Source organism: Saimiri boliviensis, chromosome 1, assembly GCF_048565385.1.
Source record: "Saimiri boliviensis isolate mSaiBol1 chromosome 1, mSaiBol1.pri, whole genome shotgun sequence".
Classification (NCBI taxonomy): domain Eukaryota; kingdom Metazoa; phylum Chordata; class Mammalia; order Primates; family Cebidae; genus Saimiri; species Saimiri boliviensis.
This window is the reverse complement of record NC_133449.1, coordinates 224,731,314-224,757,925: the sequence shown is the minus strand read 5'-3', so window position 1 is coordinate 224,757,925 and position 26,612 is coordinate 224,731,314. Positions and strand designations below refer to the sequence as shown.

General features: G+C 35.8%; 1 long non-coding RNA gene across 2 annotated transcripts in view; it reads left to right on the top strand.

Moving 5' to 3' along the window:
- Positions 1-343: 343 nt before the first annotated feature.
- Positions 344-26,612, top strand: part of LOC141580868 (uncharacterized) — a 108,477-nt gene continuing 82,208 nt past the window's right edge. For both annotated transcript variants that reach the window (XR_012513272.1, XR_012513271.1), the window contains exon 1: positions 344-464. This is a non-coding gene — a long non-coding RNA (uncharacterized LOC141580868). The remainder of the gene's footprint in view (positions 465-26,612) is intronic.

The window sequence follows — 26,612 nt, the reverse complement described above, 5'->3', positions numbered from 1 at the left end:
ATGTTTGAAAGAATATCAGTAAATAAGGTACTCAAATATAAATGTTACTATTCAAGGTGAATGCTAAGTCCTAAGTGCTAAGTGGTTACATGGGGGCCCGGAATCACATTGCAGGTGAAATAGTGACAGAATGGGCACTTCTCGTAAGAAACTGATGACTGGCTCCACATCAATGCACTCAGGGACTGGAGGTCGAGCTTTTGGAAACAGGTAAGTTTACTAACTGAAATTCAAGTGATCAAAAGGTTTGACACCAAAGCAACTAACTTCATACCACATTTTGGCATTCTTTGTCTCAGAAGAGAATTAGCATTCAGAAACTGCAGCCTGCGAGAACTGTGAGAAGGCTTTCAGGCAGTGAGAAGGAGGAGCAACTGAGAAGGAGGAGCTACCTAGAAGGAGATCAAGCAAACGTGGAGCTGTAAGCAAGTACTACAGCACAGAGTAAGAGAAGCCACAATAAGGTAAATACTGATTATCTTTATTTTCTAGGCAGATTTTATTTTCAGTGTTGTAGATTTTGCTATTATTTTAGTTTAAATTGACTTGTCTCTATTCATGGTTCACTTAATCTTGATTCATTGTAGAAATTCTTAAAAAGTTATCCCTTTTTCAGACAACAGCTAAATTTTTTTACTATAATTTTTAACCTTGTAATACATCAAATACGGTATAAAAAGTAATATCTCAATATGCTTTTAGGCAAATATAAAGTATTCTAATTAATTTTATACTACTTTTTAAAAGGAGAAACCATCATGGGAACAAAATTTAGATTATATACCATATTTGATGAACCCAAAATAAAGACAGGCCTGGGTATGGTTTATAGTGTGTAAATACTGCCTATTACAGGATATTTTATTTCAACTACTATCTGAGAAGAAAAAAAGGTGAAATAAAATCAATGGTATGGAAAATAACTGAACATTTCAGTTTTGGTGCTAGGGGGAATTTATTTTTCATTTTTATTTGAGCAGACTCTATGACTACATGTAGAAATGCCAGCAATTGTATCACCTGGGTCCTACAGAAGCTTGTGACCTTCTAGGGAGGATCTGTCAATTCATTGCTGTTAGAATAGTAACCAGCAGGCGGGTGCGGTGGCTCAAGCCTGTAATCCCAGCACTTTGGGAGGCTGAGGCGAGTGGATCACGAGGTCAAGAGATGGAGACCATCCTGGCCAACATGGTGAAACCCCGTGTCTACTAAAATATAAAAATCAGCTGGGCGTGGTGGCATGTGATTGTAGTCCCAGCTACTCGGGAGGCTGAGGCAGGAGAATTGCTTGAACCCGGGAGACGGAGGTTGCAGTGAGCCGAGATCACGCCACTACACTCCAGCCTGGCGACAGATCAAGACTCTGTCTCAAAAAAAAAAAAAAAAAAAAAAAAGTAACCAGCAATAAATCAGAGCAGACTGACTTGAAATAATGCAAACCCAAACCAAGATATCACAATGTTATCTAATAGCTCACATAGAAAAAGCTAAAATACAAAATTTCAAATAATATTAGCTGTAACCAATAATCACTGGAGAAAAGAGTTATATGGGTTTAAATTGTGAACTTTTTAAATAGTTATATAAAAAAAGAAAATCCTCAGAGTCTTTGTTTTCAAAATTTGAACAGATAGAGTTTCAGCAAGGAAGAATCCCCTCTCCATCTCCTTTGCTGGTTGAGATATATTTATGCAGATGAAAACACAAGAAATGTTTCCATGTGAAGAAGATAGTAATGGAACTGGTCATTCTCTTTTTATATCCATATATTGACTGTATGCCATTCAGTTTCTTTGGCTTTTAGAGAATGGCCACATCCACAGAATGACTAGGAGCACAGATAGTCTCCAAATAGTACAGATTTAATATTTGAATGTCTTAAAGATACATTTCTTTTTTTTTTTTTAAAGTTCACTATTATATTTATTGTATAATGAAGAAAAACAACACATTCAGGGAAAAATTGAGATTAACTTATTTTTCTTAAAAGGTTCATCTCAAGGATGGCAACAAAGTCCAGCTTCTATTATAGAAACAATATTATGTGTCGTGGACCGTCCGGACGGGTAGGCACGTCTGCCCCGGGGGTCTCTCGACCTGCAAGAGGGTCCCAATACCTGGAAGAGGGAGTGCGCCTGAGAAAATAATAAAGACAGAGAGAGAGAAAGCGAGGTGTCTGGAGGGCTGATAGGCTGTGCCTAAACAGCAAATTTTATTTTTCAAAGGCCAGGAATAAATAAACTTTCTTGGCTCTGGTTTACGTCATAGCAAGAGGAAATGCAAATGTATACCTTACATGGCCTATACTATAGAGAAGTCAGATATGCAATCAGTGGTTGTAAAAAGTAACAGAATTTCCTGTAATCACAAAGCTTGTTTGCATCCAGACATTATTCATCCTGGCTGCAGGTATCTCCGGTTTGATCTTGTTTTAGAACTGAGATGTGAAAAGTTTTTCTAGTTTTGCTCATCAGAATATCTTTTAACCGGATTCTCCTTTGTCTACTCCTAACTCAACTTAATTCAACTTCCCCATTCAGGAATCTCTGAGTCAGGAATCTCTGAGTCAGGAATCAAAGCCATCCCTTATGGTGGCATTTGCTTTGCAAATATCGACAGTTAAACCATTAGGCAGTCAGGTAAGTAAAGAAAAGGTTAAAACTTATTCTTAAAGAGAGAGTCATAAAAAGGTTAAAAGCAGGAACTGGTTGCTGGTAGGGGGTTACTCGGTCTAGCAGCAACGCATAGTTTTAGGCCCAAACGATATTGTGGTTGATATTAGAAACTGATCATTCATCTTTCGGTTCCTATGTTTCCGGATAGCTCGACTGCCTCCAGTAGGAAACTGTGTTTGGGATCAAACTCACCGTATAGTGAGACTCACGCCTTTTAGGGGTCTCACACGGGAATGTTCCCCCCAATTATGAACATGGCCAGTGAGAATTTGAAGCATTTCAACATCCGAGCAGTCACATTTTATTGTAATATAATGAATGTGGGCTTTGGGGCAGACTTACCTGTATTCAAACTCAGGTGCTGTTACTTTCAGTGAACCTTTGGACACAAAATTGTTTTCTTCATTTTTAATGTTTATGGATATGTAGTAGGCATATATACTTATGGAGTACAGGAGACTTTTTAACACAGGCATACAATGCTGGACAAAAATTTTTAATTTCACTTTAATAATGTTAATTAGCAGTAGTACTAGCACAATCAAAACAGTAACAATAATATTTATTGAGCATTTGCTGTGTTCCCGACATTACTCTAAGTTTTCTGTATTCTTTTAATTCTCACAAAATACGATGAGATCGGTATTATTAGTATCTTCATTTTACAGAAAAAAAAATTGTCACCAATTTTTAAATAATAGTCCCAAAGGACTATTTGTATAATAGAATTTCTTCTATATGTTTTCAATTACACACTATGTAAATATGTAAAATGTACATAATAGGTATCTTGAGATAAATCTCTCTTAGTAGGCTTTTATTAATAGGTAGGTATAATTTTATTACTGTAGAAAAATATTGTTCTTTAATTTCATGAAAATCGCCTTCCATCCATCCATCCATCCATCCATCCATCCATCCATCCATCCATCCGTCTTTCCTCCCCTCTTGCTTGCTTACCTTCCAGCCTTTCTTTTCTATTCTGCAGCCTTTGCCTTCCTTGCTCCCTTTGTCTCTTCCAATCTTCCTCCCTTTCCTCATTCCCTTTCTTCTTCCTTTGGTCAGATAATCATGCCAGTAACTACTTCTGTGGGACTAAACACTGTGCTGTCATCCCAGTGAAAATCATGTGGTGAATAAGATACAGTTTTTCCCTAGTGGAGCTCATTGGCTTGTGGCAGGGAATTGAGGCAGTGCATTAGTCTGGTCTCACACTGCTATAGAGATATTATCTGAGACTGGTAATTAATAAAGAAAGAGATTTAATTGACCGACAGTTCTGCATAGCTGGGGAAGTCTCAGGAAAGTTTCAGTCATGGGGGAAGTTGAAGAAAAAGCAAGTACCGTCTTTACAAGACAACAGGAGAGAGAGCAAAAGCAAGGAATTGCCACACTTTAAAACTATCAGCTCTGGTGAGAATTTACTATCACTAGAATAGCATTGGGAATAGCTCTCGTGATTCAATCACCTCCCACCAGGTTCTCCCTCAACACGTGGGGATTACAATTTGAGATGAGATTTGAGTGGGGACTCAGAGCCCAACCATATCAGGAGGTAGGCATTAAAGTCATCAAAATACAATTAACCAATTGTTAACATAGAGGGAGATGCTTGAGAACTTGTAACAAAGGGCTTGACCTAGGCTAGGGACTTTTTCTCAGGTTAAATAATTTAACATATAGCAATATAATTATACATGGCTAAATTAATTTTATTGATGCAGTCTGAGATTCAATTTTAATATTAGATAATTTAATATTACTTTGAAAGAGTGATTTACATATTACATTTAACTTACCTAATATCATTTTAAAGATGCATTCAATTTTTTGATTTATATTAAAATTAAGACATAGTTTTAAAAGAATAGTATCTGAACTTTTCAGAGTGTATGATCTCACTTTTCTCTTTGGTAATGCACTTTTAGAAAAGCAATGAAGAAATAATACTTGATTTATAAAATTCAACATTACAAAAGAAATCTTTTCAGAAATATATCCTGTCGCATAATTTAAAAATATTTTGGAAGTTGACTTGGAACATCAAAATCATTACAAATAAAATAATCCTCCTTATGTTGTTGAGTAAGTCACAGATACTATGATTGGAAAAACTGAAAGGACATGAGAATTTTCTCAGAACAGCAAGTAAGTTATATTTTCATCATATACTTTGTTTATATACACTTTCCTTATCTCTGTCTAATCAGTCCCACGAGATATTTAAATTGGTTGGTCCAGTTGAAGTGGGATTGTTTGAAATGAATGTATTTCTAGATATTACATTTCATAGTTTAAAAAATATGGAAATGAAATAAAACTCAAGTTCAATTTTTTAGAAGAAAATTGGACTGTGACTTGAATCTACAGGATAAAGAACTCAGATGTATTATTGATTTACTACCACCAAATTTATGGTTATTTATTCATTTATTTCTGTGCTGCTTCAGGCCTTTATTGGAAGTTAACAAAGTTTTGATTATTGAATTTTGCTGTTTGAACTGAGAAAGAATAAGTAGTATTGATGGTTGAGAAAGGTCGCTATTTAATAGCAATACAGGAAGTATGAATGCTTATCTGCACTTATTTTCTTCCTACTATATAATGCAATGAACATAACACAAATTCTTAACAGTTTAAGACCAGAAAAAAAAATAGTTAGCTCTATTCATTTTTTTAATGCCGTGTAACAAATTATCACAAACTTACTGGTTAAAGTCAGTGTAAATTTATTATCCCACAGTTTCTGTGAGTTAGGAATCTAAGCCTAGGCTAACTAGGTCCTCTGCTCAGGGTTTTCACTAAGCTAAAATCAAGTTGTCAGCCAGGTTTGTGATCTCAGCTAATGCTTGAGGTTCTCTTACAAGCTCACTGGCTGTTGGTAGAATTCAGTTCCTTGGAGCTGTAGGACTGAGGCCCTCAACTCCTGAAGGTTTCCGGTGGTTCCCTGTCTAGTGACAGGGATTGTCTTTTAGAAGCTCTTCTTCTGCCCCGGATCTCTAGACTCTCCTTAAGTGAGCTCATCTGATCAGGTAAGGACCATCAGGATAATCTCTCTTTTGAATCACCTAAAGTAATCTAAGGACCTTAGTTACATCTTCAAAATCTCTTAGTCTTTGCCATATAAACTAATCATGGGCATGATATCCCATCATTTTCACTGGGCCCACCCACACTCAAGGGGAAAGGATAATTCTACCTAGCAGGGGAGATTTCCACAGAATTACTGCCACCTGGATCATTTCTAAACGCTAATAGACACAGAGAATACCATCAGGAGAGAATTATACAGTAATTGATATGCCTCCAATAAATTAGTTGATATTAAAAATAAATTTTTAGTAAACTTTATAACTTCAGAAATATTAAAAAAATCAACTGACTTTAATTAGAAAAAACTGTCAAAATACAGTGCAACACACATTTTATATTTTTGGTATAAAAATTAAAATATGACAATATTTTTATGAACAGCTATTTATGTGTTGTATCATATTTATGTGCCTATTTTAAATTAGCAAAAATATTGGTGAATTTAATTTTTGGGCACAGCAGTAAGACTATTCTTTTTTTTTTTTTCTTTTTTGAGGCAGGGTCTTGTTCCGTTGCCCAGGCTGGAATGCAGTGGGATGATCTCAGCTCACTGCAACTGCTTCTTCCCTGGTTCAAGTGATCCTCTCACCTTAGCCTCCAGAGTAGCTGGTACTACAGGCAAATGCCACCATACCAGGTTATTTTTTTATTATTATTTTTTTTTTGTAGAGACAGGGTTTTACCATGCTACCCAGGCTAGTCTCAAACTCCTGGGCTGAAGTGAATCGTTCACCTTGGCCTCTAAAAGTAGATTGTTCTTATATTTTCCTTTCATTGTGGAGTAAAACAAAAATTGTTTGATATGAATACACTCAGAATAGGAAGGAATACAGTGAAGTGAAATGTACAATGATCTGGAATTAAGCTGCTCCCAAAGTCATGAATTGTTTCACCTTTGGCTGGTTACCTCCCATTTATTGAAAATCACAGAAAGTTCGGTTATGGTGGCTTATATCTGTAATCGCAGCAATTTGGGAGTCTGAGTAGGGCGAATCACAAGGTCAGGAGTTCAAAACCAGACTGGCCAACATGGTAAAACCCCATTTCTACTAAAAAAAAAGTACAAAAAATTACCCCTCACCCAGGGTGCGGTGGTGGGTGCCTGTAATCCCAGCTACTCGGGAGGCTTAGGCAGGAAAATTGCTTGACTCTGGGAGGCAGAGATTGCACTTAGTTGAGACTGTGCCACTGCACTCCAGCCAGGGCAAGAGAGAGATTCTGTCTCGACAAATAAAAGGAAATCAGAGAAATGCTGCATGCTCTATTTGAAATATTCTGACTTCTGTAATTTTTAAAAAATGCAGCATTAGAACCATAAGACTGCACACTTAAAACACTGCACACTAAAGAACTTGGATAAAAAATATATGTTTATAAAGTAAATACAAAATATCGAACAATAAAACTCACAAATGTTGAAATGATAAAAGGATACATATACGTAACACAGATTAATAATAATAAAGTAGATTATATATATGTATATGTAATTATGATATTAAAATTCTTCCCTTGAATTCATACACAAATAGAGCATCAGGGGCTTCCGTTCATGAATTATATAACATTTAACTTCCAGTTTGCTTATTTTTTAAGACCTGTTAACAAATAATTAATAAATAACAAGGTTAGTCTTTTCTTAAGTATATCGACAGTAACTCTAGAAGAAAGATATTTCTAGCACCTTTTATACCTATTTACTTTTACAACTTTTTGTGTTTGGGGAATGACTTTTAACATTTCTATTGAATCAAATGTACAAAAGAGTTTGGAAAGGCTGGCTGTAGGAAATTATTTTCATGCTGTACCTGATTAACAAGTACAAAGTCTTCCCCAGGTACAAAACCCTTTTTCAGTAGCGTTTATTGAAATGAATATGAATTTGTAGAAAGCCACATAATACTGTCTGAACACAGACTTTGGAGTCAGACAGAACTTAAAGGCTCAAGCATTTGCCAAATGAGTGACTTTGGCTTATTATTTAATCTTTTGGAAGATCAATTGGTCTCTAAAGTAATATAATATAGAAATGATATATGAAAAATGATTGGCATGTTATCAGACACAAATTACTTTCTGAGCAAGTGTGATTAATATTGTCCTTATTAGAATATGAGCATCTTATATTTTCTGATAATATCAAAATGAAATTCTTGACTGTAATTTTTACTCTTGCCTTATGAAGCATTGGAAGAGATTGTAACAACAGTGTAAACAAAACAACACAAGAGTTCATGTTTGGCATAAGATGCTCTTGGTTATACAGATGAAAGGTCTGTGTTGTTTAACTATCTGCATGTCAGTCCCAATATTAATAATATTGTACATTGTTTCTGTGATTTGGAAAACCTGGGCATCATTTCAAAGCTTCATGTTAAGAGCTAGAAGGAAAACTATATTATATCAACATGACCTACTCCTGATTCATGATCCTTTAATTTTAGTAGTACTTGTGTTTTTTTCTTATAAGCTTAAGGAACAATAACAGAAAAAGGTACATGTAATTGAGATTTTGAGATCATTTAAGAATTCATCACTTCAAATTGAAAAAAAAAATCTTTATCCAAGATAGAGATCACCTGTAATTGCTAGATTAACTCTGGGAGATGTTGACATTCTACCTGCCACGTTTTATCAAAACATGGTATGTCACTGGCAAAGACAAATGCCTACCCGGTCTCCTGAACTAAGCACTGATCTCACTTTGCCCGTCTTTTGCCAACCACTTGATATTCATATGGGAAATCAATGATCACTATGCCAAAATTTCCCTTATTATTATTATTTTTTTAAAAAAGCCTCAACTAGAGCTTCTGAAATCCACATACTGTGGCTGGGTTTCAAAACCAATACACTGGGACACTGAGATGTCCTTTGACTCCATCATACTAGATTTTGAATAGCTATTATATATTTACTCAGAGACACAATGAAAAAAAAAATACTGTCTCTTTGTGAATTGAGACTGCTATGTCTCACCTAAAGAAACAAATATGTTATTGAGATATGACTAGAATAAGCTGATAAGCTCATTGATTCAGTCAGTATGTCATTACTGAAAACATTACAGTAACATTCTTTTTACACAAGTTCTAAAGAAAGCTAGGGAATGAAATAAATGGTCCCTGTCTCTAAAACATTTAAAATTTTCTTCATAAATTTATAATCAAAGGTTTATAGAAAACATGATTTTAAATTCATTCCCATTATCCAAATTATCGTAATTTTTCTATGATTGCATTCCTGTTCCTTCATTCTTCAGGCTTCATTCCTTGTGACCTTAGTCAATTCATTAAGCTATTCAAGCTTCAGTTTTCTCATTTGTAAAGCAGACATAATAATAGTACTTAATAATTTTCCTTAGGAAGAAAAATATGATTGCAAAGCACTACTGTCTGGTTGTGAGAGAAAGCTAAATAAGCTCTAGCAATCAAACTAATAATTACAGTTGTCTGAATAATAGTAATTACAATAATAATAAAATTACAAATAATAGTTTTTATGTTGGTTGTTCATGATTGAATGTCACTATATTACTGACATTTTAAAGCCAAGATAAAAATGTATTTATAGTCACAGAACAACAGAATATTGCTGTTAGATTAAATACAAAAATCAGGTTACTGCAATACTAGTTTTACACAGATGCTGATATTGAGAATGGCTATGCTAACTGTCCGTTGGTGACTGGAAACCTAGTTCTTTTCTGCATCATTCTGCATTATAATTACACCTAGCATTTATTGTGCACTTACTAGGTCTAAGGGAGGGAATGAAACAACAGCAATTTAATTTTAATTTAATTTAATGTATTTTTACAGCAATCCTCTGATGGGTATATATTACTGCGACTGTCTCTATTACTACATGTGAGGAAACTGAGCTTCCTCTGCTCTGAGTGGCAGAGCCTGGGTATGAACATGGGTAATCTGACTGCAGAACCCAAATATATAACCACCCTACCAGGTGTATAAATTTGTACCTATGTTTCTCAGTGTATGTGTTTAATTATGGAAATGGAATATATGCGTTAAATACATATGTGGTAATTTTTACAGAATTTCATTGCCATTAATTTACCTCTCTTCTTTAGGCTTTAAAGAGCATATATTCTAATGTTTTTTAAACTTTTACTGTATTTATTTACAATGGTGACTCAGAATAATGAGAAATTAGTGACTTAGAAAAGGACTTCAGAAATAATCTGGGTTCAGATGACCTTGAGGTTAACATTTTTAAATCAAGAAGCAAAATAAAATTGATCTAAATAAATAAATCTGGTATATTATTTAGTAGGAAGACGTTCATGTTCTTTAACAACAAGAGGAAGAAAAAGGTGAACAAATGATACAGACATGGAATTGGGAAAAATGGCTCCTTCTATATAACAAGATAAAATTTTTTTTGAGACAGAGTCTCGCTCTGTTGCTCAGGCTAGAGTGTAGTGGTGTGATCTCAGCTCACTGCAACCTCTACTTCTCTGCTTTCTGGGTTCAAGCAATTCTCCTGCCTCAGCCTCCAGAGTGGCTGGCATTACAGGCACTTGCCAGCATGCCTAGCTAATTTTTGTATTTTTAGTAGAGACGATGTTTCATTATGTTGGCCAGACTGATCTAGAACTCCCGACTTCAGGTGATCTGCCTGCCTTGGCCTCCCAAAGTGCTGGGATTACAGGTGTGAGCCACTATACCCAGCCAACATTTTTAAAAGGATGTAATTTGTAAGAGTTCAGTGTCAAACAGTCCCATATATATTCCTTAAATATACTATGAATCTATATGTCAATTATCAATATAATCGGGAGACAATTCTCCATGAGGCTCATAAGCTTCTGGATGTCTTAGAAGAAGGGCTGAATTCCTTTGTTCCAGAATTTCTTTTCAGGGCTATTTTTGTAGCAAAATGTCTTGGAAGACAGAGATAAATGGTACCTCTCTCTGAAACAAAGGGCAAGCAGGGCTTACTATCCAGTGTAAAAGACTCGGGTTCCTTAAGTGCAGAGTTCCTTTCCTATAGCAACATCCACTGCATGTGCAGGTGTTACCTGTCTCTTTCTCTATCACCTTAAGAATTGCACTCAAAGAATAGATACCAAATATGCTGATAATTATGCTGCTTACTCTGTTGAGAGAAATATACATTTGCCCATGACCCAGGAACCTGTCTTTTGCCAGTGTATAGTTAGGGTTCTCCAGAGAAACAGAGCCAATAGGATATCTATAGATGTATATATAGAGAGATGTATTACGAGGGATTGGCTCACAGGATTATGGAGGCTGAGAAGTTTGCCAACTGCTGAGGCCAAGGAAAGCCAATGGTGTAGTTCTAATATAAGCGAATTTGCCTGAGCACTAGGGGATCCAATGTTGTAAGACCCAGTCTAAGTCTGAAGGCCCAAGAACCAGGAGAACCAACGACCAAGAGCAAGAGAAGATGGATGTCTTAGCTCAAGAAGAAAAAACAAATTTATCCAAAGGTGAGGCGAAGAGATCGCTTATCACTAGGGAATATATCCAAGTCATGCAACAAAGTATGTTAGTGCTGCAAGTTATGAGTCACATGGCACCAAAATGTGTTAGTGGTGGGGAATCTATAGGGTCTCTGGAAACCTCAGTTGTTGTCTCCTCAGAAGAAAGTATTGAACTGAGGGGCAGAAGGCAGAAGTACAGGCAGGCAAGTTTCAGAGCAGGAGTGATAGTTTATTAAAAGCTTTAGGGCAGGGACAAAAGGAAGGAAAGTACACTTGGAAGAGGCCAAGCTGGTGACCAGAACGACAAATGCACAGTTCGAGCTTCAGATTTGGGGTTTTACACGCTGGCATGCTTCTGGGGTGTTGCATCCCTTTTCCCCTGACCCTTTCCTTGGGGTGAGCTGTCTAAATGTGCAGTGGCCTGCCAGCCCTGGGGAGGTGAGCATGCACAGTGCGTTTACTGACGTCGTAGGCACACTCACGTGAGGCCTTCCCCCCTCACCGACTGAATGTCTCTAGGAGGTCATATACCAGTAAATTCTGCTGTTTTGCCTCTTAGTGCACATGCTCAAGTCCACTCGCACAACTCCTGAGATCTAATTAGTTTGTGTATTTGTCAGTATTTCTACACTCTATCTTAGTATGTGTATTAGTGACTCAAATAAGTCACCACAGCAATATTCATAATTTAGGGAAGCCACACTTATTCAGACTCCAGGCACCTATTCTTGGTAGTTTTACAACGTTTGCGTTTGTAAAATCTACTAAGAAACTTTTCTAGGCAAATTGACAACACAGAGATAGGAGTTATCTATTTCAGAAACTAAATTCAAAATGCATTTTAAAAGTCTAACAGTGCATACATATAAAATAATTAAAGCATTTTGTTTTGCCTATATATGGTCTATAAATACAATTTTAGGAAGGCTTGCACATCCACACATAACGGTTAATGATAGTATATATCAAGATTCTCAAAATATGCCATTAAATTCATTATAATTATTCCATAAAACATATGTTTGATTATTCTAATATATTATAAATATTGGTCGAACTGCCCTTTATTTGTTTTTAATTAGAGACACTTTTTTGGCAACATTCAATCGTTACAGTTTTTACCTATCATTAAATCCATTTTTGAAGCTGTAACTGTCATTTAATGAGTGCCTTCTCTATTCCAGGGAGTGTACTAGGCACTAGAATTACAAAGATAACTAAAACAATTATTGGGTTTTTTTTGCATATAACACAATTCTAAGATAAATATGCTAAATATGATATCTCATTATGATTTTATAAAAATTACAGCAGGATTGAAAAACTGGTATAAAAGTATATCCAAGAGAATGAGTCATTTTCTATGGATAAGTCTATGAGACAAAAATAATGTAGAATCCGAGAGAAGTAATTATATCTTTGAAGGTTGTTTAGGAAATCAAGCCAAGAAGAAGTTTGATAGGTTTAAGGTGGAGAGAGCCTTCATGACAGAAGAAACAAAAAAACACAGGCTTAAAATAATAACAGTGGTAAGAATACCTAATGGATGAGACAGTCTCTGGCATAGCAAGACTGTGGAGTTTTTGCATGTAAATTTGGAAAACAGGGGGGTAAAGATTAATTGGGGACATATTTTGAAGGGTATTATACTTCAAGTGCTGAGGATATTTGGATAGTTTTCTGCAATAATTGAAGCCACTGGAGATAATTGGATAGGGAATTATATGTACTGATTTTTGTGTTTTGGAAAAAATTTATAAAGCTACATGAAGTTTGGATCCGAAGGAGAAAAGATGAGAGATATAAACTTATTACAAGTTTTCATGTATTTCATTTTAAAGTGCTCTTGGCATTTTATTTTTATGTTTAAGATTGCTTTTCTTTAAAATCTTTAATAAAGCAGTTATTAAAGACTATTTTATAACATGATAATAAAAATAAAAATCTATCTTAACCTCCAACTAGTATCTTCCAAAATTTATAATTAGACCAACACAAGTGTTTTCATTACCACCATTATGATTTAGAGCTGTTCTGGACGTAACATCCAATATAATCAGACAAGAAAAAAGTTAAATGCATAACAATTATTTATAAAAGAAAAATTACTATAATTACTTGGAGATGGTAAGGTAGGATACATGGAAATCCTTAAAATAATTAACTGAAAAAAAAACACTAAAACATATTAAGGAACTTAGAGTATTCAAACAATTGTAAAGGAATATGATATTTTTAACATTATTGGGATATCAACTCTGAGTTAAGTTCCAAAGGTATCATGAGTTCAATAAATATAATATCATTATATTTTTATTTTGAACATATTCATTCTAAAATTTGCTTTAAGAAATAAGGGAGAAAGATTGTCAAGTTATAATTAAAATTAAAAAAGGTATAATATAGAGGGACTAACTCTACAAATACTAAAATAAGTTATAAACTGTCAGTTACAAAAATCATGATTTAATCTGCTCAATCAGAACAGATGTCCAGAAATAGACACTCATATATCTAAGAACTGATTGTGGAAAAAGGATTTTTCAATTACTTATTTGTATAACTGTGTAGCCATCTGGAAAAAAAGTTGAATACAAATCTATCTGGCTTATGAATACATATAATTTGAATATAAATGTACATATTCCATAATGTATATTAAAATGAGTTTGGATTTTCCAATCTAAATTTACAAATAATTACAAAACATAGCACTCAATAAAATTGAGCAGAAGATATGAATGTACAATTCACTGGCAAAAGAATATCAGTAGCTATAAAGCACTGTTGTAGAAACTCCACTCAAGAAAAATGCACATTCAAACTACATTTATGATCCATTTTTCACCTACCTAATTTGCAAATATAAAAAATTTGTAAAATATTGCTTTGGCTAAGTTGTGGGGAAAACTAATTTTCTTACATTGCTGGTGGAATTTAAGTGGGTGTATTCTCCACTGAGGGAAATTTGACAATCTTTATCAAAATTATAAACACGCATGTCCTGAATGTAGTAATTCTAATACAATAGTGCATGTGTGAAATAAGGGGTTTACAAACTTATTTTTTTCAGCATTATTTTTAATGGTAACAAGCTGGGGGAAAGGAATCCAAAAGATCTAAATGCTCATCAGTAAGTGACTAATTAAAACATAGCACATCCACTCAATGGAATAAGAATGAAGAACTTCTTAGCAAAACTTGTATGGTGCCTAACTGATACAAGTGTCTAACAGTGTGGGAAGAGCATTTCCATCTGAGTAAGAAAAAGTGACTTATTTATATACCTACAGAATATCCCTGAGGAGATGCACAAGGTATTAGTAATGTCAGCTGCCTTAAAGGAAAAGAACAGGGTACCTAGAGGCGAGGAAAAGAGCAAGGCTTTCTAATTAATGTTTTCATACTATTTTTTTTCCCAAATTTTAACTGTTAGTGTATTTCTTAGTCAAATTAATTGCTAAATATAGTTATAAATAATAAACATGAGATAGGCATTCCCATTTTTAAAGTGATGAGTATTTCAAGTCTGAATTACCTAGATGTGTATATGTTGGGGTCATTGGTGAGGTGGTTGCTGTATGAAGGTGTGCAAATATATGTTGTCATCTCTTTCTCAGGGTTGGTCACTAGAGTTAAAGGTCCTATCGCAGTCATTTTTGAGTCCCTGCAACATCAGTATCATGTTTGCAACATGCGTGGCACTCAACATCATACATTGAAGAACTACAGAGGCAGCAAATTTAATTACTAGCAAACAGTAAAGAGCCACTGTCCTCACAAAGGTGTCTCACAAGTTCAAATTTTAGTATCCTTCAACAGTTCTAATCACCTGGAAAAGACCTTGAGTTCAACTATTCAAATTACATGGGTGAGTAGCATGCTGGATAATGTCTGAGATATAGTTGACAAGAAACAATTGCAGGGGAAAATGAAAATAAAATAATAAAACATAAACAGAACCTTCTAAAATGTGATAAGCTTTTACCCATTAAAAAACTTATAATGGGAGCTGTTAATCTTTATCTGAGAAATCATATATTCCCTTATGATATAAAGGATTTGAGCTTCTGCCTAGAGAAAATATAAAAGATCTCTCTAAAGTAGAGCTTACTCCTTGTGAATAAAGTCTTTTCCTTTAAGATGAGATAAAGTGTCTTTCATATTATATGCCTTTTAAATATTGTAAATTGTTTTTTTTGTTGTTGTTTTTTTTTTGTTTTGTTTTTGTTTTTTTTTTAGTATTTCAGGCTTACTTTGTATATTTTAGGATTCTACATCCTTCAACAATGTAAGCCATTTTCTCAAACTTCTAAAATTCTTGAGAATTTGATTCACTCTTCTGTTAATATCAATAATACTTCCTTAGGTCAAAGAAGTTCTTTTGTGAGGAATATATATGACTGAGTACATTTTAAACTTGGGATTTGGAAATCCAAACTTACCAGAAGGTTGCTTTTCAGAAACTTGCAAAACTATGTAGCCTTTCAAATATTTTCTTAACATTTTGTGAAACTATCTATACCATATCACTTTGCTTTAAAACAGTGGTATCTTAAACCCTGAATAGTCTGGTTTTCTATAGCCTGTGATATAATAATAGGTGTAAACATAGGTATAGCAAAATAGAGGCAGAAATGTCCCTTCCTCTCCAGAAGACAGCTCTTCTGGCAGCCTTGGACCAACCCAGTTCTCGCCTTTTCTTGCTTGTAATTTTTAAGAATACTGTAGAATGTACTGAGAATACGATATTCTGAGACAGGGAGGAGCTCTCTGAAACAGCACATCCCTTGCTTCTGTTCTTCCTAGGGAATGTCACATCTTGGGGAAACAGCCTGGTCTTTGTTCCTTTCTCCCATAGAAGCAGGATGCTTTTCAAAGCTGGGCCCAGTGTGTCACATGGCTCCTGTGGTACATAATCTGGGGTGGGCACCCTTTTGGGATCCTTCAGCTGTGATGCAAAGTGGAGCATGTGCAGTCAGGACATCATCCGTCTTGGGCAGTAATGGGCACAGTGATGGTGACTGGCATAGTGATGGTCTTTACTATTTTCCACACAGTGGTAGCCATCTTTTGGGATTGGTGGTTAGCAAACCTGCTTTGTATTCTCCCACTATATGTGTACAGAATGATGGAAAGCCACATCCAGGAAATTTTTTATGTTTGTTACAAAGCTACATTTTTAGGAAAGGGGCTTCAAAATCTATTCCACCATCTAATTTCCTACCTGTGCCATTTTTTTCTTAAAATGCGTCTTGTAGCGTTTCCCTTAAAGAGATGCAGACCACTTCTTCCTTAGTTCAGGGTAAGTCAGCTAGAGCATGTTGCATTTGCTGAAAATGACCAGAATTCTTTCTAATCAAGGACCTTATTTAGCATCAAGCCAAAGAAACAAAAACATATTTCTTAGAAGTGACTCCTCTAAGGTTGCTGTCCTGAGGACAGCTGGGGAAAATTTCCAGTTGCTTTAAATAAGCCCATTTTGCACAGCAGAGTTAGGAGGAATAGATTTTCTTCTGTGGGGCTAGAGGTATATTCCTTTTCCACCTTATGTTCCTGCATGACTGTTATGAGCATCATTGCCATGTCATTTCCTTGTGTCTGTTGCTTGTGATCCTAGGGAATTTGTCCCTCTGGATTGATAGGAAGTGATACACTGTTATATGTTGAAGGACAGGTGGCATCAGTTAGAACTTTACCAAAGTTAAATTATGAATTTAATAATTTAGAATCCAACCTTGCCATGTGGAAATGTGATATAAAACAAAATATATGGATTTATATTGCTGGATTTATATCACTTTGGAAACTGACCTGCCCTTTTTGTGTTTTAAAATATTGAGGGGAACATCCTTCATCCTCGTCCATGTGACAACCCATAGTTCATGTTAGATTTTACTCTCAACTATATCTTAATATACACACATTACACACTCCCCATGTATATTCTTTACATATGTTTATGCATATATATGAGTATATATGTGTATGTAATGAGGAGGAACTTTTAGAATATATATAAAAAATACAATGTATGTATTCACTGATTTTAAAACATACATCAAACACAAACAAATCTAAATCCAAACTTCAGATCAAGTCAAGATAACCCCCAAACTGAAAACAAAATGGCATTTCTCTTTCTTTTCTAACCCCCAAAGAATTAAAGAACAACTGCTGGGTTCAGTGCACTTTTCTATTTTTTTATAAAAAGCTTTATAAAAAGCCAAGGCCCAAAGAAGAAAATTGTTTGATTTTATTTGAATGATTGTCCTGTGGGGAGCAAAGTCTTCTCCACACCCAGAGATTCCGAAATCTGTAAGCTTCAGAAAACTCCTGAGGGTTGAGTCCAGAGATGCAAGCCCTCTGAAAGCTGCCAGAGTCCAACCCTTCTTGAAGTATAAATAATAATTATTCTATGCATCACCCTCTTAAAGTTTTTCCCAATATTTTTTCTTCAACTTTCATAATTTTGTTGCCCTTAGCTACTTCAAAAATATGTGCTCCTGTGCAAACCACTCTGCTCTATTCCTCACAGGAATGGTAGAATAAAAACATTTTGAGACTTGAAAATTTTTATCTATAATAGTGCTTAGAAACTTAGTAGTTTCTTAGAAACTAACTTAGAAACTTAGTAGTGCTTAGAAATTCTTTTATATTAAAACACATGTATTCGGTGATGTGTCACTTAATGACAGAGATATATTCTAAGAAATGTGTCATTAGGCAATTTCATCATTGTGTAAACATAAGTTATACTTACAAAAACTAACCAGAAGTTATAGACTACAATCCATCTATGATATATAGGGTATCTATTGCTCCTAGGCTATAAAGCTGTACAGCATGTTACTGTACTGAATACTGTAGGCAATTGTAACACATAGTAAGTATTTGTGTATTCCAACATATCTAAATATAGAAATGGTACAGTAAAAATAGGTATTAAAACCTTACGGGACCACTGCCATACATGCAATTCATTGTTGACTAAAATTTCCTTATGTGGAAAATATGTATATATATAAATTGTTGTCACTCCAGATTCTCTGGGAACCATACTACTTATTGGAACAGATACCAGAAGTCTACACTAAAATGGTTAGATTAAAAATAGAGCAGCAGAGATTAAAGAATTATAATGCAGAAAAAAGAGAAAGAAGAAAACAGAACTGAAATGTCATGATGTGATTCTTCTAAAAGAATTAATAATAAAATGGTCAAACTACCAAAAAAAATTAACAAACAAGCTATCACAAAATTAGAAATGTGAAAGAAAATACTACCTGTGCATTTCCTTGAACTTTCCTCTTTAGTAATCTGACAACAGCTGTGATTTTCCTTCCTTCTACTCATTTTAGACTTGCTGTGTTTGACAGAAAATAAATATAAAACAAACTTATCAAAGTCTCAGAAATTATATATACATATATATAACAATCGCTTTAAAAAATATTCTCTATATATCTTCCTATAATTTTATGTATTTATGTAAAATATATATTTATTGAATGAAACAATACACCTTTTAAAAAGAAACATTTCAGAAATTATAGTTGTCAAACAAAGTTACATTTAAAATTAAGACATAGTTTTGATTTCTATGCAGATATTGCAAAATCCCCAGGAGAATAAATATAGCAAAATGAATGTTCTAACTCTCTGATCTCAAGCTTACACAATTTTCTTCTCCTAATTAGTCTTATCTTTTTAACCAAGAAGCTTGAGTTCTTTCTCTGTTAGTTACTTAGTGCCAAGTATATGAACTACCTCAGATTCTTAGTACCCTTTGAATTTTTTTTTGGAGACATCAGAGTCAGTATTTGAGTTTAAATCATATCTCTCCTATTAATAACTGAGTATGAATCAGACTAGTGACAGAATGGCATACTCATGAGAAAGTTCATAAGAAAGCAGGATAATACAGAAATGAGAAGTAGATATTTTCGGAAAATAATTTTCAATGGATTTCTCTCTGCACCTTCTGCAAGCAGAGCACCAACTCCTTGATATTCCAGAGGATCTCTTCAATGATGTTGGTATAGTGGTCAGTCTCGGATTATAGAGTGTCTTCCTCTGAAGTAGGATAAAAAGATATAGTAAATTAAAGTCAGCAAAATAAAAAAGACCCCTTTTCCAGAGCAAAAGTTAAGCAGGTTATCTTAATTATCCATCATAAAGCATCAGGTTCCACAGGTTCGGATTTTCTCAGTAGTAATGCAGACTCACTTTGCATACAGCATCCAACTTGGTTCTTCCATATTGCCCATGTGAAACTTGGAGGCAAAGGGTCTGACACAAAGATGAAACTTAGATGTTTGCTGTGCAATAAATAATTAGTAATTGATTTCTGACCCAGAAGTATTGTACTTTTTGCCAGCATCCATGAAAATGTGGCACACAAACTTCTTAGCTCATAAGAGGCGACAATTATCAGAGCCTTCAGAGTTATGGACAGGTATCTCACCAAACTTATTTTCTTCACTTTTATTTTAAGTTTAGGGAAACATGTGGAGGTTTGCCATTTAGGTAAACTCGTGTTGTGGGGGGTTTGTTGTACAGATTATTTCATAAATCATGTATTAATTCTGGTACCAATTAGTTATTTTTCCTGACCCTCTCCCTCCTCCAACCCACTACCCTCTGGTAGGCTCCAGTGTCTGTTGTTCTGCTGTATGTGTCCTTGTGTTCTCATCATTTAGCTTTGACTTGTAAGCAAGAACATGCAGTACTTGGTTTTATGTTCCTGCATTAGTTTTCCAAAAATGATGGCTTTCAGCTCCATATACGTTCCTGAAAAGGACATGAACTCATTCTTTTTTATGACTGCATAGTATTCCATGGTGTGTATGAACCACATTTTCTTTATCCAGTCTACCACCGATGGGCATTTGGGTTGATTCCATGTCTTTGCTGTTGTGAATAGCACTGTAATGAACATACATGAGCATGTGTCTTTATGACAAAACAATTTCTATTCCTTTGGATATATACACAGTAATGGGGGTTGCTAGGTTGAATGGTCATTCTGCTTTTAGCTCTTTGAGGAATTACCCCATTGCCTTCCACAATGATTGAACTAATCTGTACTACCAGCAAAAGTGTATGTTTTCCATTTTCTCTGCAACCTCACCAGCATCTGCTATTTTTTGACATTTTAGTAATAGCCATTCTAACAGGTATGAGGTAGTATCTCATTGTGGTTTTGATTTGCACTTCTCTAATGATTAATGATGTCAAGCGTTTTTTCGTATGTTTGTTGGTCACGTGTATGTCTTCTTTTGAGAAATACCTGTGCATGTCCTTTGCCCACTTTTCAATGGGGTTGTTTGTTATTATTATTATTATTAGAGATGGAATTTATCTCTTGTTGCCCAGGCTGGGGTGTGATGGCATGATCTCGGCTCACTGCAACCTCCACCTCCCAGGTTCAAGTGATTCTCCTGCCTCAGCCTCTTGAGTAGCTGGGATTATAGGTATGCATCACCATGCCTGACTAATTTTGTAATTTTAGTAGAGACAAGGTTTCTCCATATTGGTCAGGCTGGTCTCAAATTCCTGACCTCAGGTGATCTGCACATCTTGGCCTCCTAAAAAGTGCTGGGATTATAGATAGGCATGAGCCACTGTGCCCAGCCTGCTTGTTATTTTCTCGTAAATGTATTTAAGTTCCTTACAGACCCTGTTATTAGACCTTTGTCAGATGCATAGTTTGCAAAAAATTTCTCCTGGTCTATAGGTTGTCTGTTTACTCTATTGCTAGTTTATTTTGTTGTGCAGAAGATCCTTAGTTTAATTAGATCCCATTTGTCAATTTTTGTTTTCTTTTTGCAATTGCTTTTGGCATATTTATAATGGAATCTTTGCCTATTCCTATGTTCAGAATGATATTTCCTAGGTTGTCTTTCAGAGTTTTTATAATATTGGGTCTTATTGTTAAGTCTTGAATTCAACTTGAGTTGAATTTTGTATATGTTGTAAGGAAAGGGTCCAGTTTCAATCTTCTGCATATGGCTAGCCAGCTATCCTAGAACAATGTATTGAGTAGGGAGTCCTTCCCACATTGCTTGTTTCTATAAGGTTTTTCAAAGGAAAGAGAGCTGTAGGCAACCTTATTTCTGGGTTCTTTGTTCTGTTCCATTGGTCTGTGTCTGTTTTTATATCAGCACCACACTGTTTGATTACTGTAGCCCTGTAGTATAGTTTGAAGTCAGGTAGCTTGATGCCTTCAGCTTTGTTCTTGTTGCTGAGAATTGCCTGGACTATTTGGTCTCTTTTGGTTCCAAGTTAATTTAAAAATAGTTTTTTGTTTTTTTTTTTGTCCTAGTACTGTGAAGAATGTCATTGGTAGTTTAATAGGAATTGCACTGAATCTATACATTGCTTTGAGTAGTATGGCCATTTAAATTATATTGATTCTTCCTACCCATGAGCATGGAATGTTTTTTCATTTATTTGTGGGTCATCTCTGATTTACTTGAGCAGTGTGGTGTAATTCTCCTAGTAGAGATCTTTTTTCCTGCATAACTAGCTGTTTTTCTAGGTCTCAACTTTTTTTTTTGTGGCAATTGTGAATGGAATTGCATTCCTGATTTGCTTCTCAGCTTGACTGTCATTGATATATAGGAATGTTAGTTATTTTTAAGATTGATTTTTGTATCCTGAGACTTTGTTAAAGTTGTTTATCAGCTTTAAGAAGATTTTGGACTGAGATTATGGGCTTTTCTAGATACAGAATTATGTTGTCTGCAAACAGGGACAGGGTGACTTCCCCTCTTTCTATTTGGATATAGTTTATTTCTTTCTCTTGTCTGATTGCCCTGAACAAGACGTCCAATACTATGTTGAACAGGAAGTGTATGCGAGGCCATCTTTGTCTTGTGCCAATTTTCAAGGGGGAGTGCTTCCAGCTTTTGCCCATTCATTATGATGTTTGCTGTGGGTTTGTCATAGGGAGCTCTTATTATTTTGTGGGATGTTCATTCAGTATCTAGTTTATTGAGTTTTTAACGTAAAGGATTGTTGAATTTTATAGAAAACCCTTTCTTCATCTATTGACATAATCATGTGGTTTTTGTCTTTGGTTCCGTTTATGTGATGAATCACATTTATTGATTTGTGTATGTTGACCAACTTGCATCCAAGGTATAAAGCCTACTTCATCATAGTGGATAAGCTTTTGAATCTGCTGCTGCATTCAGTTAGCCAGTATTTTGTTGAGGATTTTTACATTGATGTTCATCAGGGATATTGGTCTGAAGTTTTCTTTTTTGTTGTGTCTCTGGCAAATTTTGGAGGGAGGAGTCCCTCCTTCTTAATTTTTTTGGAATAGTTCAGTAAAAATTGTACCAGCTCTTCTTTGTTCTTCTGGTAGAATTTGACTGTGAATCTGTATGGTCACAGATTTTTTTGGTTGGTTGCTTGCTTATTACTGATTCAATTTTGGAGCTCATTATGGCTCCATATGGGGATTCAGTTTCTTCTGGTTCAGTCGTGGGAGAGTTGACCCATTTCTTCCAGACTTTCTTGTTTTTTTGCATAAAGATGTTCCTAATAGTCTCTGATAATAATTTATACTTCTGTGGGATCAGCAGTAATATCCCCCTTGTTTCTAATTGTGTTTATTTGGATCTTCTCTCTTTCCTCATTTGTCTAGCTTCTGCCTACCTATTTTATTAATTTTTTCAAAAAAACAACTTCAGGATTTGTTGATCGTTTTGATAGTTTCCTATGGCTCAATTGCATTCCATTCAGCTCCAATTTTGGTTATTTCTTGTCTTCTGCTAATTTTGGAATTGTTTTGCTCTTTTCTCTCTACTTCTTTTAGTTGTGATATTAGGTTGTTAAATTAAAATCTTTCTAACTTTTTGATTGGGTGTTGGGTGTATAATTCTATTAATTTTCCTCCTAACAGTTACTTCCTTAACTATGTCCCAGATAGTCTAATATGTTCTATTTTTGTTCTGATTAGTTTCAAAGAATTTCTTGATTTCTGCCTTAATTTCATTATTTACCTCAAAGTCATACAGGAGTAAGTTATTTAATTTCAATGTAATTGTTTGGTTTTGAGTGATTTTGTTCAGTCTTAATTTCTAACTGCATTTCATTGTGGTCTGTTTAGTGGTTATTTTGATTTCAGTTCTTTTACCTTTGATGAGAATTGTTTTCTGCCTGATTATGTGGTCAGTTTTAGAGTATGTGCCATGTGGCCAAGAAAGCAATTTATATTCTGCTAGTTTTGGGTGGAGAATTCTGTAGATGTCTACCAAGTTCATTTGACCCAGTGTTGAGAGCAGATCTGAATATCTTTGTTAATTTTCTGCTTTGTCAATGTGTCTAATACTATCAGTGGGGTGTAAGTCCCCCACTATCATTGTGTGGGAGTCTAAGTATCATTAAAGGTCTGTAAGAACTTGCTTTATGTATCTGGGTACTCCTGTGTTGAGTGTATATATGTTTAGAATAGTTAGATCTTCTTGCTGAATTGAATCCTTTATCATTATGTAATACCCTTCTTTGTCTTTTTTGGTCATTCCTGCTATAAGTCTGTTTGTCTGAAATTAGAATTGTAACCCTTGCTTTTATCTGTTTTCAATTTGCTTGTAGATTTTTCAACATCCGTTTATTCTGAGCCCATGGATTACATAGCATATATGATGGTTCTCTTGAAGACAGTATTCAGTTGGGTCTTTTTCTTCATCCAGCTTGCCACTCTGTGCCTTTCAGTTGGGGAATTTAGACCATTTACATTCAAAGTTACTATTGATATGGGTTTTATCCTGTCATCAAGATATTAGCTAGTTATTATGCAGAGTTGTTTACGTGACTGCTTTATAGTGTCACTGGTCTGTGTACTTAAGGGTGATTTTTTTTGTAGTGTCTGGTAATGGTCTTTCCTATCCATGTTTAGTGCTTCCTGAAGGAAGAGCTTCAGAGCGCCTGAAGGAGCCCTTATAAGGCATATACAATGATAGCAGTTCCTTCAGCATTTGCTTGTCTGTAAATGATCTTATTTCTCCTTTGCTTTATGAATCTTCATTTGGCCGCATATGAGATTTTGGGTTGGACTTTCTTTTCTTTAAAAATATTGAATATTGACCCCTAATTTCTTCTGGCTTGTAGGGTTTCTGTTGAGAGGTTTGCTGTTATTTGATGGGCTTCGATTTGTAGGTGACCTGACCTTTCTTTCTAGCTACCTTTCCTATTTTTTCTTTCATTTCGACTGTGGAAAATCTGATGATTGTCTGTCTTGGGAACGATCTTCACATGAACTATCTTACTGGCATTCTCTTCATTTCCTGAATTTGAATGTTGGCCTCTCTACTTGAGTTGCAAAAGTTCTTGTGGATGATACACTGAAATATATTTTCCAAGTTGTTTCCATTCTTCCCATGTCTTTCAGGGACACCGATGAGTCATAGATTTGGTCTCTTTACATAATCCCATATTGCTTGTAGGTTTTGTTAATCCTTTATTATTCTTTCTTCTCTATTTTTATCTGACTGTCTTATTTCAGAAAGCCAGCCTTAAAGCTCTAATATTCTTTATTCTGTTTGATCTATTCTGTGATTAATATTTGTGATAACATCATGAAATTCTTGTAGTGTGTTTTTCAGTTCTTTGAGTTCTTTTCCATATTGGCAATGTTGTCTGGCGGCTCCAGCATTGTTTTATTGTGATTCTTAGCTTCCTTGGATTGGGTTTTAATGTACTTCTGAATCTCAGTGATCTTCATGCCTGCCCATATTCTGAATTTTATTTCTGTCATTTCAGCCATTTCAGAATGATTCAGAACTCTTGCTGCAGAGATGGGGCAGTTAGTTGGAGATAAAAAGGGCAGAGATGGGGCAGTTAGTTGGAGATAAGAAGACAGCATGGCTTTTTACATTGTCAGGGTTCTTCTATCAGTACTTTCTCATCTTTGCGGGCAGATGTTCCTCCCATCTTTGAAGTTGCTGCTTTTGGATGGGTTGTTTCCTCTTTTATCCTATTTGATGGCCTTGAGGGTTTGATTGTGGTAAAAAGTGAGTTTGGCCGACTGGCTTTGTTTCTGGAAGATTTTTGGGAGCCAGCTCACAGCTGCCAACTTCTAGATTGCATGCTCTAGCTTTGGGTGACTTATATTGGGCCCCAACTTTGTTATCTGGCTTCTTGTGGTTAGTAATCCACTGTGCTAGGGAGTCAGGGTGCTCCAGAAAGGCTGGTCACTACACTCCAATAGGTGGTGTCGGTCAAAGCATTTTGTAGTGTGGTGACAGTGGAACCCTTCCTTGTTAGCATGTGCAGTGACATCAGCGGCCGCAGCAGCAGTGTGTCACAGTGCATGCTTATTGGCTCTGCCAGGGTGCCTGTCTCCCTATAGTGGCAGAGGCAGCATGACTCAGGTGGGTGAAGGTTCCCACTGGCAACTATGCATGTGGTCATGCTGGTGGTTGTGTTATAAGAGGGAAAGGATGCTGGTGGGCACAGATCTGTGTGCGTCCTATGTGTGATTCATACAGATGGGGGTGGCCGCTTAGGGTGAGGGAGGATCCAGGTGGCCTGATGTGTGGCTGCAGTAGCTGATCTGTTGAAGTTCTCTGCTGGTCAAACATGGTCCCCTAGTGCAGGAGCTGTGATATGGGATACCAGGGCACCCAAGGCTGCACTACAAATAGGCATGGCCCAGTTGGGATACCGGAGAGGCCAGTAGACCAAGGAGTAGTCAGGTCAGACCACCCTCATCCAATGGCCAGCTGTGCTGCGGAGTTCAGGTTGGACAGTTCTTCTCGGGCTAAAGTCTCCTATAGGAGCAAGTGGAGCCTGTGAACACCCCTTGCTATGCTTCACTACAGATGCTCCCACTGGGCTCTGCCCTGGCTTGTATGCTGCCCCTAGCACCTCTCAAAGCACTTCTCCCTGCCAGTGCAAGGGTTCACTGTGGTAGAGGAATCTCTTCCTGCCTGGATTGCCGAGGCTCGTGGCGAGAGCAGGTTGCTCCTTGCCCATTCAAGTCATCTGTTCCCCGAGAGATTTTAGGAGCCAGGAATAAGTCCTGGTGTGCAGTAGCCCCATCCTGGGTGCCCAGCTTCCTTTCACTTCAGCCCTCAGTAGCTTCCTTTCACTGGTCCCTTTGTAGCTTTTCCGCCAGCCATCTTGCCTGGCTACTAAAATTATTAAATTATTAATCGCCACCAAAATTATTAAATACTCTATTCTTTAATGTCTTACTATGGAAAATAAAGGATTGTAAAAATAGTTTCATAATAGTATCCTCGAGAGGATTAAATCACATGATAATTCCAAATTACTTAATCTAGCACCTACCATATAGAAAAACTAGAGAAAGATTAGATCATATTACCTTACACTTACACACCATAAACCAGTGTACT